General features: G+C 34.6%; 1 protein-coding gene across 1 annotated transcript in view; it reads left to right on the top strand.

The window, feature by feature from the left end:
- The window catches only part of LOC144249635 (tripartite motif-containing protein 60-like), a 119831-nt gene that overhangs the window by 52352 nt on the left and 55245 nt on the right, over window positions 1-12234 (top strand). The window lies entirely within an intron of this gene.

Raw genomic sequence — 12234 nt, 5'->3', positions numbered from 1 at the left:
TTTTCTGTAATATGGAAAGTAGTGTTGTAGGGACAAACAAGGCAAAGCACCAAAGATAGCAGGAAACAGTTTGATTTGGCTGCAGCCAGGTTCAGAGGGTACAGCCTTTGCTGTAATCATTCAATCCCCTGAACCCCGAGTTCAGGAAGTTTCAGAGTTTTATACCCAGCATGTAAGGGGCGGGGGGCTCAGAAGTTCACAGTCTGCAGAAGTTCACATAAAAGCAGCTTTTTCTTTCACTGTTCTGGGTAAGTTAACTCTTCAAGGACAGCACCTGAGAAGGGGAGAGCTGCTTCTCCCCTTTCTTTCTTCCCCCTGCCAGCTGTTACCATGGGCCCATTTGTAACTTATCTTAAAAACGTAGACATCTCTGTGAAGCCCCAGCTCAAGGCCAGAGGCCTTGTTTGCACATATCTTCAAAGTACTATACTGGATGCATTTGTGATTACTAGTAAGAGAGTGTCCAGCACCTGGAGTACTGGTATCTTCTCGGCCATTGGCCAAGTAAATAGGAAGTTTATCTACATTGGACTCTTTTGCAGAGACACTTTTGCTGACAGTCCTAAAATCAGCCATGGCGAAGAGGGCTTTTCTGTGGAGAAAGGGGTGCCACTTCAGTAGGACATGGAAGGAGCAGGAAATATGTTTCAACCAAAAGCATTTTTCCTTCCCTACTGCTATCCACCTGGCATTTGTTTCATGGAAGCTGAGTATTGAAAACAATCAGTAGAACAAATAAGGTAAGATCTGGATTGGGCAATTTACCATTTTTTTAAAAAAAAAGACTCCAGAATTTTCTTTTAGATCAATTTCAGGCTTAGAAATCACAAGCCTATGCATGCTGGCAGTTGACATATTAAGATTTTACCACCAGAATTATCTTTATTTAATGGAAATATATTCAATGGCAGAAAAGTGAAGTAAGCTTTTAAGTTTACTTGCTTCTCCTATGGAGGAGAAGTTTAAAATTACAGACAGTGAATTTATTCTTTAAAGACTTCAATGAATTATTTCAAGAACAGTGTTGTAGACACCTAGAAAGAGAAGCCAAAGATAGATGAATTTATTGAGCAGAAATATAAAAATGAACGGGCAAATATAGGAAATAACTGTTTTGTTTGTTTCTTATTTTCAGAGGAGGGCAAGGGTCTGCATAGTTTCTTTATACTACACAGAACTCATTTATACCTCGATAACTCACAGCATTTATCAGAACTGTCAGAATCAAATTCAGAATCAGAAAATGAGGAAGGGTATAATCCAGATAATGAGACTATATCAGGAAGAATGAATTTGTCCCTATAGTATCCATGATACTATGTAAGAGAATATAGTGTTAATTTTATAAAAACATTAATAAAACAATTTTTCTCTTATTCTGTGTACATGATGCATCTACTGATAATTTCTTCTACTTTCTCCAAAGTAGGATTTGCCATTGCAACTGACCCACATGCCAAATCCTGTCCGCAGCCTATTAAAAGAAAAAAAAAAAACTCCATATGAGAATTTACTTATATTTTTAAGAATCATAAGGAAAAATACAAAGAATATTTTATGTGACAAAGACCAGATGTGACAAACAGAATCTGAAATATTTAATATCTGATCACTTACCAAAAAAAAAAAAAAAAGATGTGCTAAACCCAGCTTTTTGTCAACTGACCATGTCTTGGGAGACGTTTACTCCTTGAAAAGAGTTAACATATTGTCTAATCTAAAATTTTTGTGTTCAAGTAGTTAACAATTTACTTTTGCTTTATAAGTTTACCTTTACCTTTCTAATTTTCTGATTCTTTTTATTATTAATTTTATACACATATCTTCTGTGTATTAAGATGAATCATTCCCCATGAATTTATTTAAATGTTGTGTTTCTGATTTTTTAGTTGAAGATATAACATGTCCTTAAAGAATTCTCCAAAGTGGAGGGCAAAGTCTTTTGTTCTAAAAAGCTTAATGAAAGATACCCTAAAAAAATAATTTTTGGAGCCCAAAAGTATCTGCAAGGTGAAGATCAGCGTCTGATTCTCCTGTTGGACAAGATCACTAGGACTAAAGCTTTGTTGATCAACCTTTCACCTACTGGTGCTGCATAAAGAAATTTGCAAAACAGTGATCATCAAGGAGCACACCTTCTTGTCAACTGGCAGAGGTATGTGGAAGGCATGGTGTTGATATCATCTTGGCTCCGATGAAGACCTTGGGCCAGGAGTGTGTATATGTGAGAAGAAGGGATCACATTACTATAGAGGAAGCCAAAGAGAAATTCAGGGGTCAGGCTCAGGTTCTTATAACAATTCACTGTCTCAATAATTCACTCCTGAAGACAAGCATTCACTTCTGAAGGCCACACTGATAACAACCTGAGGATCTCTAGGCACAAACTCTTAAACTTTCTATTTCCAAATTTCCACACTGGCGACCAGAACCATTAGGAGATAGAAAACATCAAGCCATAGCAGCACACAAATTAATTAACATTGAACAATACTTAGGTTATCTTTACTATTATTTATTTTATTGGAATGCCTTTTTAATTACTTAAGAACATTTTATTAATATACATATACTCATTGGTTGGTAATGAAACATACCTTATATCTAGTTTTTACTCAATTTATTATTCTATGTATGTTTTAAAGAACATTCATATTGGACACTTCAGGGATTTTGTTTGTGCTTTTCATTTTTTTATTCAGATTTATTTTTACCCATAACTATTTTTTAAAAGATCTTTCAGATAGTAGGTTTGCTTTGGGCTCTATCTTCTTAAAGTTTTTGAAGCATAATGTGTATCCCATATTTGAAGATTAAAGGGCAGCAATGCTGCAAAATTGAACAATAATAAACTTACTCATGTGACACAAATAGAGGCTGACATTTTAACATAATTATCAGATACTAATTCTTCATGGCATAAAACATAATTTTCTCCAAATTGTACTGACTTCTATATTCATTAATTTAACAGTGAATAGCTTGTACCTTGTCTTGGTAAAAACAGAAATCTTCTGACATTTGTGGTAACTCAATTTTGTAGAATAAATATGAGAAGTAATGTACCAGATAACTTTAGGTCTATTGAATAGCCAACTTGTCTCAAAGACCTACGTATTTTTTGTTTGGAGTTAAGGCAAACTCTCAAGCTTTTTTCCCTAAGCCAAAGTATATCCTTTTTTTTCCCTCAAAGTCCACCCTATTACCTATTACTCTGAGCCATTGAAATGTCTTCCTTCATTTCCTGGAGTCAATTCCACTTTTCCTTAAGTAGTGTTTCTTTATGGACAGAGCTGAGTGAACTGTGATGTTCAGAGATTATAATATATCTAGAAGCATTGAATTTCAGTCCAGTCGGCATCATATTGAAAATGAGCATACATTTTTAAGTAATGGAAGGAACCAGAGAAATTATTTACTCTTTGCTTCTATATGCCTTATCTATAAATGGAATGATGTTTATTTATTTGTTAGATTATTATAATTTAAAAAGGCCTCTACTGTCTCTGACACAGAGTGTCCCTATCTTCATACAATTTACAGGGAAACAGGGAAAACAATCATGTGAAAACAGGTAAATAGATACATAGGTAATTAAAAATTGTAAAAACTGAAATTAAATTTAAGAGACACTGTGATAAAGACACATGGATTAGATATTATCGTACCTATTTATTTGGGTTTGTAGGGAATAGAGTAGAATTTAGAGATCTGAAAATAGGAGAGGTAGCCTTCCAGATTGTCATGACCAACTGTAAAGACCTGGCGACAGGGATAAATGCTTGACAATTGAGATATGGTAATTGTAGGAATGTAGACCATTCAACCAAATTCTAAGCATGAAGCAACAATTCAATTAACATTTGTTTCCTCGGGTTTTTCTGGTGAATTTCCCATTAATTTGCCTTTAGATATTTGTTATCTTCCAAATTTGAAATTGAATCTTGGCCACATTATACAATCAGCGTGTGGTTTTATTCCCATAAATTTGAAGTAGTTGAAATAACTAAATTCTGATTTCTTAAGATTTTGTGTCTGAAGAGAGAGATGGTCATGTCAAAATGAAACATGTTTGTAGGGCTATAAAAACTTAGGTTCACAGTCCTGATCCTTGTAACACAGTGAATTATAAGTTATAGATAGTGATAGGAAATGTTTTGCTTGTTTAATATTAGCACCTCCAAGAAAAAAATAATACATAATTGAGACTTTTGCTGCATTAGTGCGGAATGCATGATCATGAGTTCTGTATAAAGAAGCAATGTGTGCATATGTATTGAGGGGAGATGGGCGGTAAGAAACTACAGGACAGGCTAAGTGACTTTCTGATTGCTGCTTCTTCACAAATATAGTTTTTCAGCAAGACTCACGAGTTAATAGATTTCCTCTGCTTTGTGTGATGAGGGTATATTCACTTCTTTCATATTAGTCTCTTGGCTGGATTAACATAATAATTGTGAATGTAAAGTGGGCAATTCCCATAGTCAGAATTCACAGAGATCACTGCAAATTACTAGTAACCAATTGAAAGTTTGGATGAAATGTTTGACCCTGATTATATTTAAATGTGTGTCCACCAGTTAAATTAATGATCAAAAATGCCAGAAGCCATACATGCTTAGTTTTTGGTCTAATATCTCTGGTCTTTGAATATCTAAAGATTTAAATCCTCAGTGATGAAGATATCCAGTAGGAAATAGGTTCAGAGAAAACCTGGCTGATGTTCCTCAGAATCAAACTGATTTGTTTAGAAAGCAAATTGTTCCACTTTCACAAGCTATGGACTGCCAAGATGACTGAGAAGTGATTAGTGCATTATCTTTCTCTGAATAAAAGCCAAGGTATGCCACTAAATTCAGTTCAGAGCTATTTGTATTGAGACTTTAGGAACATCACAAGGAAGAACATATCTTCTTATCATTTTCAATTTATGGGTGTGTGTTTATCTCTTTTTGTAGTATTGGTACAGTTTTACTTATAGCTCATATTTCATCTTTCCCCTCTTCCATTTTGGATATTCCAAAAGCATTTTTTTAAATAGTTTTTATTTCATAAAGTATCCTTAGTAATAATCTCTTTCCCTTTCTTTTACTAAAGATAAAAGCTAACATGGTTAATTTTTCTTAAACATTAACCTATATGGTAGCTTTAGGACTCAGGTCAAACATGATATGTCCATGAAGCCTTCTCTGTACCTCATCAATAAAGCTAGTAACACCTTGGCTTTTAAACATATGATTATAAATATTAGTATTTTTATGAAATTATGTCCTCTATATTGATTTATTGCTTTCCCTTGTCCTGAACAATAAACTTCTGTAGAGCAGTTACAATGCTGCATACAAATCTGTATCTCTGAATATTATCTAAGAACTTGGCTTAAAATAGAATAAGATATAATTGTATTTACACACCTTTCACTTTCTAATAATCTTCAGTAACATACTATATGTGCCCACCTCTAACAGATAGAATTGCAAGATTAGGAGTGTAAGGGTGGAAAGGGATAGGTTTAGGAAGAGCAGGGGTGATACTATTGACAAATATGTTGAAATTTTCAGATACGTATGACTAAAAATACATTTGTGGTCAACAATTATATCTACATAGATGAAAGAACTTATTCTTAATTCATAATTATCTCAGAGACTAATCTATCATTTGTTGCTTTTCTCAGAATTAATTTGAAACAACCATTAGTGAACATAGAAATATTTTAGATATTATCAATTCCCAGAATCACTTTTGAGACAAATCACTATCAAACAAATGACTCAGAGAAGCAAGTATATGTGTATGTGTGGGTAAGACGTAGTATATACATTTATATGTGTTACCATGTGCCTTTTTTTTTTTTCGATATGAGTTTTATATGAAGGAGCTAATGGTAAGAAGTATGGCATCTTAAAGTTATGTACCAGAAGTCAAATTACAAAATGTTTTGTAATGATATTTATCAATAAACAGTCATAGAAACTCCATTAGAAAATTTACAAGTTTAAATATCATGGGTGAAATTGTGTAAAATACCAAATATCAGAGATATTTAAGCATGAACAGATTGAATAAAATAAATTTTTATCCAGGTGTTAAAGGCAATATTGGTATAGATTAAATATTGGTATAGATTTTTTATGTGTTTGTTTCTGATAAGGGCTGGATAGGGGAGTAAAAGAGAAATAGGCAGATAGATCAATAGGTTAATTAATAGTCCTATAAGGCTATTTTGAGAGGAGTTGTTAAAATGCCTTAAAACAGTACAGCTTTTCATATACTAGCCAATGGAAAACATCTATAGGCAAATAGGAAAAAAAAATATTTTCTTTCTGAATAAAGAAAGCATTATCTAGATTATCTTGTAAGAAGGAGTAGTAAGTAGGCATGTAGGCCCACATGCTCGGGCGCGCACACACACACATATTGTTCAACAGCTCAGTAATTTAGTATTCAGAAATTGAACTCAGTTTCACTTTACCACTGAGCCACATCCCAGCCCTTTTTATTTTTTGTATATTGAGACATGGACTCTCTAAGTTGCTCAGGACCTTGCTAAATTGCTGAGGCTGGCCTTGAACTTATGATTCCTTTGTCTCAGCCTCCTGTACCACCATGCCAGCTATGAGGTAGTGTCTCCCTGTGTTTTTCATTTGTCTTTATCTACCTATTTACCAATATGATATTTCACTGCATTACATTGTGGTTGATTATTTTTGTCTTATATGTAACATCATGATTCCAAGCAAATAAATATGATTTGAAACCACAATTTCCAATAATGTACAACATTCACAAATGTTATCAATAATTAGTTTTCAGAGTTAGATATTTGTTTCTTATATTACTTTGGCAACATAAATGATATTACTGTTCAATGTCATTAGTTATAATCTTTTTTTTTTTATTGGTTGTTCACAACATTACAAAGCTCATGACATATCATATTTCATACATTAGATTGAAGTGGGTTATGAACTCCCAATTTTACCCCAAATGCAGATTGCAGAATCACGTCGGTTACACATCCACAATTTTACATAATGCCCAATTAGTAATTGTTGTATTCTGCTACTTTTCCTATCCCCTACTATCCCCCCTCCCCTCCCCTCACATCTTCTCTCTCTACCCCATCTATTGTAATTCATTTCTCTCCTTGTTAATTTTCCCATTCCCCTCACAACCTCTTATATGTAATATTGTATAGCAATGAGGGTCTCCCTTCATTTCCATGCAATTTCCCTTTTCTCTCTCTTTCCCTCCCATCTCATGTCTCTGTTTAATGTTAATCTTTTCTTCCTGCTCTTCCTCCCTGCTCTGTTCATAGTTGCTCTCATTATATCAAAGAAGACATTTGGTATTTGTTTTTTAGGGATTGACTAGCTTCACTAAGCATAATCTGCTCTAGTGCCATCCATTTCCCTGCAAATTCTATGATTTTGTCATTTTTTATTGCTGCATAGTACTCCATTGTGTATAGATGCCACATTTTTTTTATCCATTCATCTATTGAAGGGCATCTGGGTTGGTTCCACAGTCTAGCTATTGTGAATTGTGCTGCTATGAACATCGATGTGGCAGCATCCCTGTAGCATGCTCTTTTAAGGTCTTCAGGGAATAGTCCGAGAAGGGCAATAGCAGGGTCAAATGGTGGTTCCATTCCCAGCTTTCCCAGGAATCTCCAAACTGCTTTCCAAATTGGCCGCACCAATTTGCAGTCCCACCAGCAATGTACAAGAGTACCCTTTTCTCCACATCCTCGCCAGCACTTGTTGTTGTTTGACTTCATAGTGGCTGCCAATCTTACTGGAGTGAGATGGTATCTTAGGGTGGTTTTGATTTGCATTTCTCTGACTGCTAGAGATGGTGAGCATTTTTTCATGTACTTGTTGATTGATTGTATATCCTCCTCTGAGAAGTGTCTGTTCAGGTCCTTGGCCCATTTGTTGATTGGGTTATTTGCTATCTTATTGTCTAATTTTTTGAGTTCTTTGTATACTCTGGATATTAGGGCTCTATCTGAGGTGTGAGGAGTAAAAATTTGTTCCCAAGATGTAGGCTCCCTATTTACCTCTCTTATTGTTTGTCTTGCTGAGAAAAAACTTTTTAGTTTAAGTAAGTCCCATTTGTTGATTCTTGTTATTAACTCTAGTGCTATGGGTGTCCTATTAAGGAATTTGGAGCCCGACCCCACAATATGTAAATCATAGCCAACTTTTTCTTCTATCAGGCAAAGAGTCTCTGATTTGATATCAAGCTCCTTGATCCATTTTGAGTTAACTTTTGTGCATGGCGAGAGAAAGGGATTCAGTTTCATTTTGTTGCATATGGATTTCCAGTTTTCCCAACACCATTTGTTGAAGATGCTATCCTTCCTCCATTGCATGCTTTTAGCCCCTTTATCAAATATAAGATAGTTGTAACTTTGTGGATTAGTCTCTGTGTCCTCTATTCTATACCATTGGTCCACCCGCCTGTTTTGGTACCAGTACCATGCTGTTTTGGTCACTATTGCTCTGTAATATAGTTTGAAATCTGGTATCGCGATGCCGCCTGATTCACACTTCCTGCTTAGAATTGCTTTTGCTATTCTGGGTCTTTTATTTTTCCATATGAATTTCATGATTGCTTTATCTATTTCTTCAAGAAATGCCATTGGGATTTTGATTGGCATTGCATTAAACCTATAGAGAACTTTTGGTAATATCGCCATTTTGACAATGTTAGTTCGGCCTATCCATGAACAGGGTATATTTTTCCATCTTCTAAGGTCTTCTTCTACTTCTCTCTTTAGGGTTCTGTAGTTTTCATTGTATAAATCTTTCACCTCTTTTGTTAGGTTGATTCCCAAGTATTTTATTTTTTTTGAGGATATTGTGAATGGAGTGTTTTTCCTCATTTCCGTTTCAGAAGTTTTGTCGCTGATATACAGAAATGCCTTTGATTTGTGCGTGTTGATTTTATATCCTGCCACTTTGCTGAATTCATTTATTAGTTCTAGTAGTTTCTTTGTAGATCCTTTTGGGTCTTCTAGGTATAGAATCATGTCATCTGCAAATAGTGATAATTTAAGTTCTTCTTTTCCTATTGTTATGCCTTTAATTTCCTTAGTCTGTCTATTTGCTCTGGCCAGTGTTTCGAGAACTATATTGAATAGAAGTGGTGATAGAGGGCATCCCTGTCTTGTTCCAGATTTTAGAGGGAATGCCTTTAACTTTTGTCCATTCAGAATGATGCTAGCCTGAGGCTTAGCATAGATAGCTTTTACAATGTCAAGGTAAGTTCCTGTTATCCCTAGTTTTTCTAATGTTTTGAACATAAAGGGGTGCTGTACTTTGTCGAATGCTTTCTCTGCGTCTATCGAGACGATCATATGGTTCTTATCTTTAAGTCTATTGATGTGGTGAATAATATTTATTGATTTACGTATATTGAACCATCCTTGCATCCCAGGGATGAATCCTACTTGATCATGGTGCACAATTTTTTTGATGTGTTTTTGTATTCGATTTGCCAGAATTTTATTGAGGATTTTTGCATCTAGGTTCATTAGAGATATTGGTCTGTAGTTTTCTTTCTTTGAGGTGTCTTTGTCTGGTTTCGGAATCAGGGTGATGTTGGCCTCATAGAATGAATTTGGAAGACCTCCCTCTTTTTCTATTTCCTGAAATAACTTGAAAAGTATTGGTATTAATTCTTCTTTAAAGGTTTTGTAAAACTCCGCTGTATACCCATCTGGTCCTGGGCTTTTCTTGGTTGGTAGTCTTTTGATGGCTTCTTCAATTTCATCCATTGATATTGGTCTGTTCAAATTGTGTGTATCCTCCTGACTCAGTCTGGGCAAATCATATGACTTAAGAAATTTATCGATGTCTTCACTATCTTCTATTTTATTGGAATATAGGTTTTCAAAATAATTTCTAATTGTCTTCTGTATTTCTGTAGCATCTGTTGTGATATTGCCTTTTTCATCCCGTATGTTAGTAATTTGAGTTTTCTCTCTTCTTCTCTTCGTTAGCATGGCTAAAGGTCTGTCGATCTTATTTATTTTTTTGAAGAACCAACTTTTAGTTTTGTTAATTTTTTCAATAGTTTCTTTTGTTTCAATTTCATTGATTTCCGCTCTGATTTTAATTATTTCTTGCCTTCTGCTACATTTGCTGTTGTTTTGCTCTTCCTTTTCTAGGGCTTTGAGATGAAGTGTGAGCTCATTTATTTGTTGGTTTTTTCTTTTTTTGAGGAATGACCACCAGGCGATGAATTTTCCTCTTAAAACTGCTTTCATTGTGTCCCATAGATTCCGATATGTTGTGTCTGTATTTTCATTTATCTCTAAGAATTTTTTGATTTCCTCCTTTATGTCTTCTGTAACCCATTGATCATTCAGTAACATATTGTTCATTTTCCATGTGATGCAGGATTTTTCCTTCATTCTTTTATCATTGATTTCCAGTTTCATTCCATTATGATCAGATAAAATGCATGGTATTATCTCCACCCCTTTATATTTACTGAGGGTTGCCCTATGGCATAATATATGGTCTATTTTTGAGAAGGATCCATGTGCTGCTGAGAAAAAAGTATATCCATTTGATGATGGTTGATATATTCTATATATGTCAGTTAAGTCTAGGTTATTGATTGTGGTATTGAGTTCTATAGTTTCTTTATTCAACTTTTGTTTGGAGGATCTGTCCAATGGTGAGAGAGGTGTGTTGAAGTCACCCATAATTATTGTGTTTTCGTCTATTTGATTCCTGAACTTGAGGAGAATTTGTTTTATGAATATCGCAGCGCCATTATTTGGTGCATAAATATTGATAATTGTTATGTCTTGTTGGTGAATGGTTCCTTTTAACAGTATATAGTGTCCTTCTTTATCCCTTTTGATTTACTTAGTCTTGAAGTCGATTTTATTCGATATGATGATGGCCACCCCTGCTTGCTTACGAGGACCGTGTGCGTGGTATATTTTTTCCCATCCTTTCACCTTCAGCCTGTGAATGTCTTTTCCAATTAGATGTGTCTCCTGGAGGCAGCATATTGTTGGATTTGTTTTTTTAATCCATGATACCAGCCTATGTCGCTTTATTGGAGAGTTTAAGCCATTAACATTCAGAGTTACTATTGATATATGGTTTGTACTTCCATCCATGTTTGATTATTTATCATTTTTTTAAAAAAATTAGTTTGTTTCTCCATGATTATCTTTCCCCTCACCCTCTGTCTTTACCGAGGCACTTCCGTCTGATGGTTTTGGTTATTGTTTTTCATTTCTTCCTCGTGTAGTGTTTTGCTCAAAATGCTTTGCAATGCTGGTTTTCTGGCTGCAAATTCTTTTAACTTTTGTTTATCATGAAAGATTTTTATTTCGTTGTCATACCTGAAGCTTAATTTTGCTGGATACAGAATTCTTGGATGGCATCCATTGTCTTTCAGTGTTTGAAATACATTGTTCCATGACCTTCTTGCTTTCAGTGTCTGTGATGAAAAATCTGTTGTTAATCTTATTGGTTTACCCCTGAATGTAATCTGTCTCTTTTCTCTTGTAGCTTTTAATATTTTCTCTTTGTTCTGTATATTGGATATCTTCATAACAATGTGTCTTGGCGTTGGTCTATTGTGATTTTGTGTGCTCGGTGTCCTGAATGAATCTTCAATTTGTATATCTGTTTCCTTTTTTATTTCTGGAAAGTTTTCTGTAATTATTTCATTCAGCAGGTTACTCATTCCCTTGGTTTGAATCTCTGTACCTTCTTCTATCCCGATGACTCGTAAATTTGGTTTTTTTATGTTATCCCATAACTCTTGGATGTTTTTCTCGTGATTTTTTACCAGCCTTTCTGAGTTGGCTAGACTCTTTTCAAGATGATATATTTTGTCTTCAGTATCTGACATTCTGGCTTCTACTTGCTCCACTCTGTTAGTGATACTCAATTGAGTTTTTAATTTGGTTTATAGTTTCCTTCATTTCTAGAATTATTGTTTGTTTATTTTTTATAATCTCTATCTCCTGATAAAGATGCTTAACTTCTTCTTTTATCTGTTTATGTAACTCATTCTCAATGTGTTCTTTTGCTGCTTGAATTTGCTGTCTCGTATCCTCTTTAAGGTTCCATTCCATCTGTCTAAGGTGTTCCTTGAGTTCTTTATATGAACATTTTTCCGATGACTCTAGGTCCTCCTGAATATTTAGGCTGTCCTGCATTGTTTGTACTCCTTTTCTTCCTTGCTTTTTGA

Source organism: Urocitellus parryii, chromosome 12 (genome assembly GCF_045843805.1).
Source record: "Urocitellus parryii isolate mUroPar1 chromosome 12, mUroPar1.hap1, whole genome shotgun sequence".
Lineage (NCBI taxonomy): Eukaryota > Metazoa > Chordata > Mammalia > Rodentia > Sciuridae > Urocitellus > Urocitellus parryii.
The sequence above is the reverse complement of the archived record's forward strand: the minus strand, read 5'-3'. Positions and strand labels throughout refer to the sequence as shown.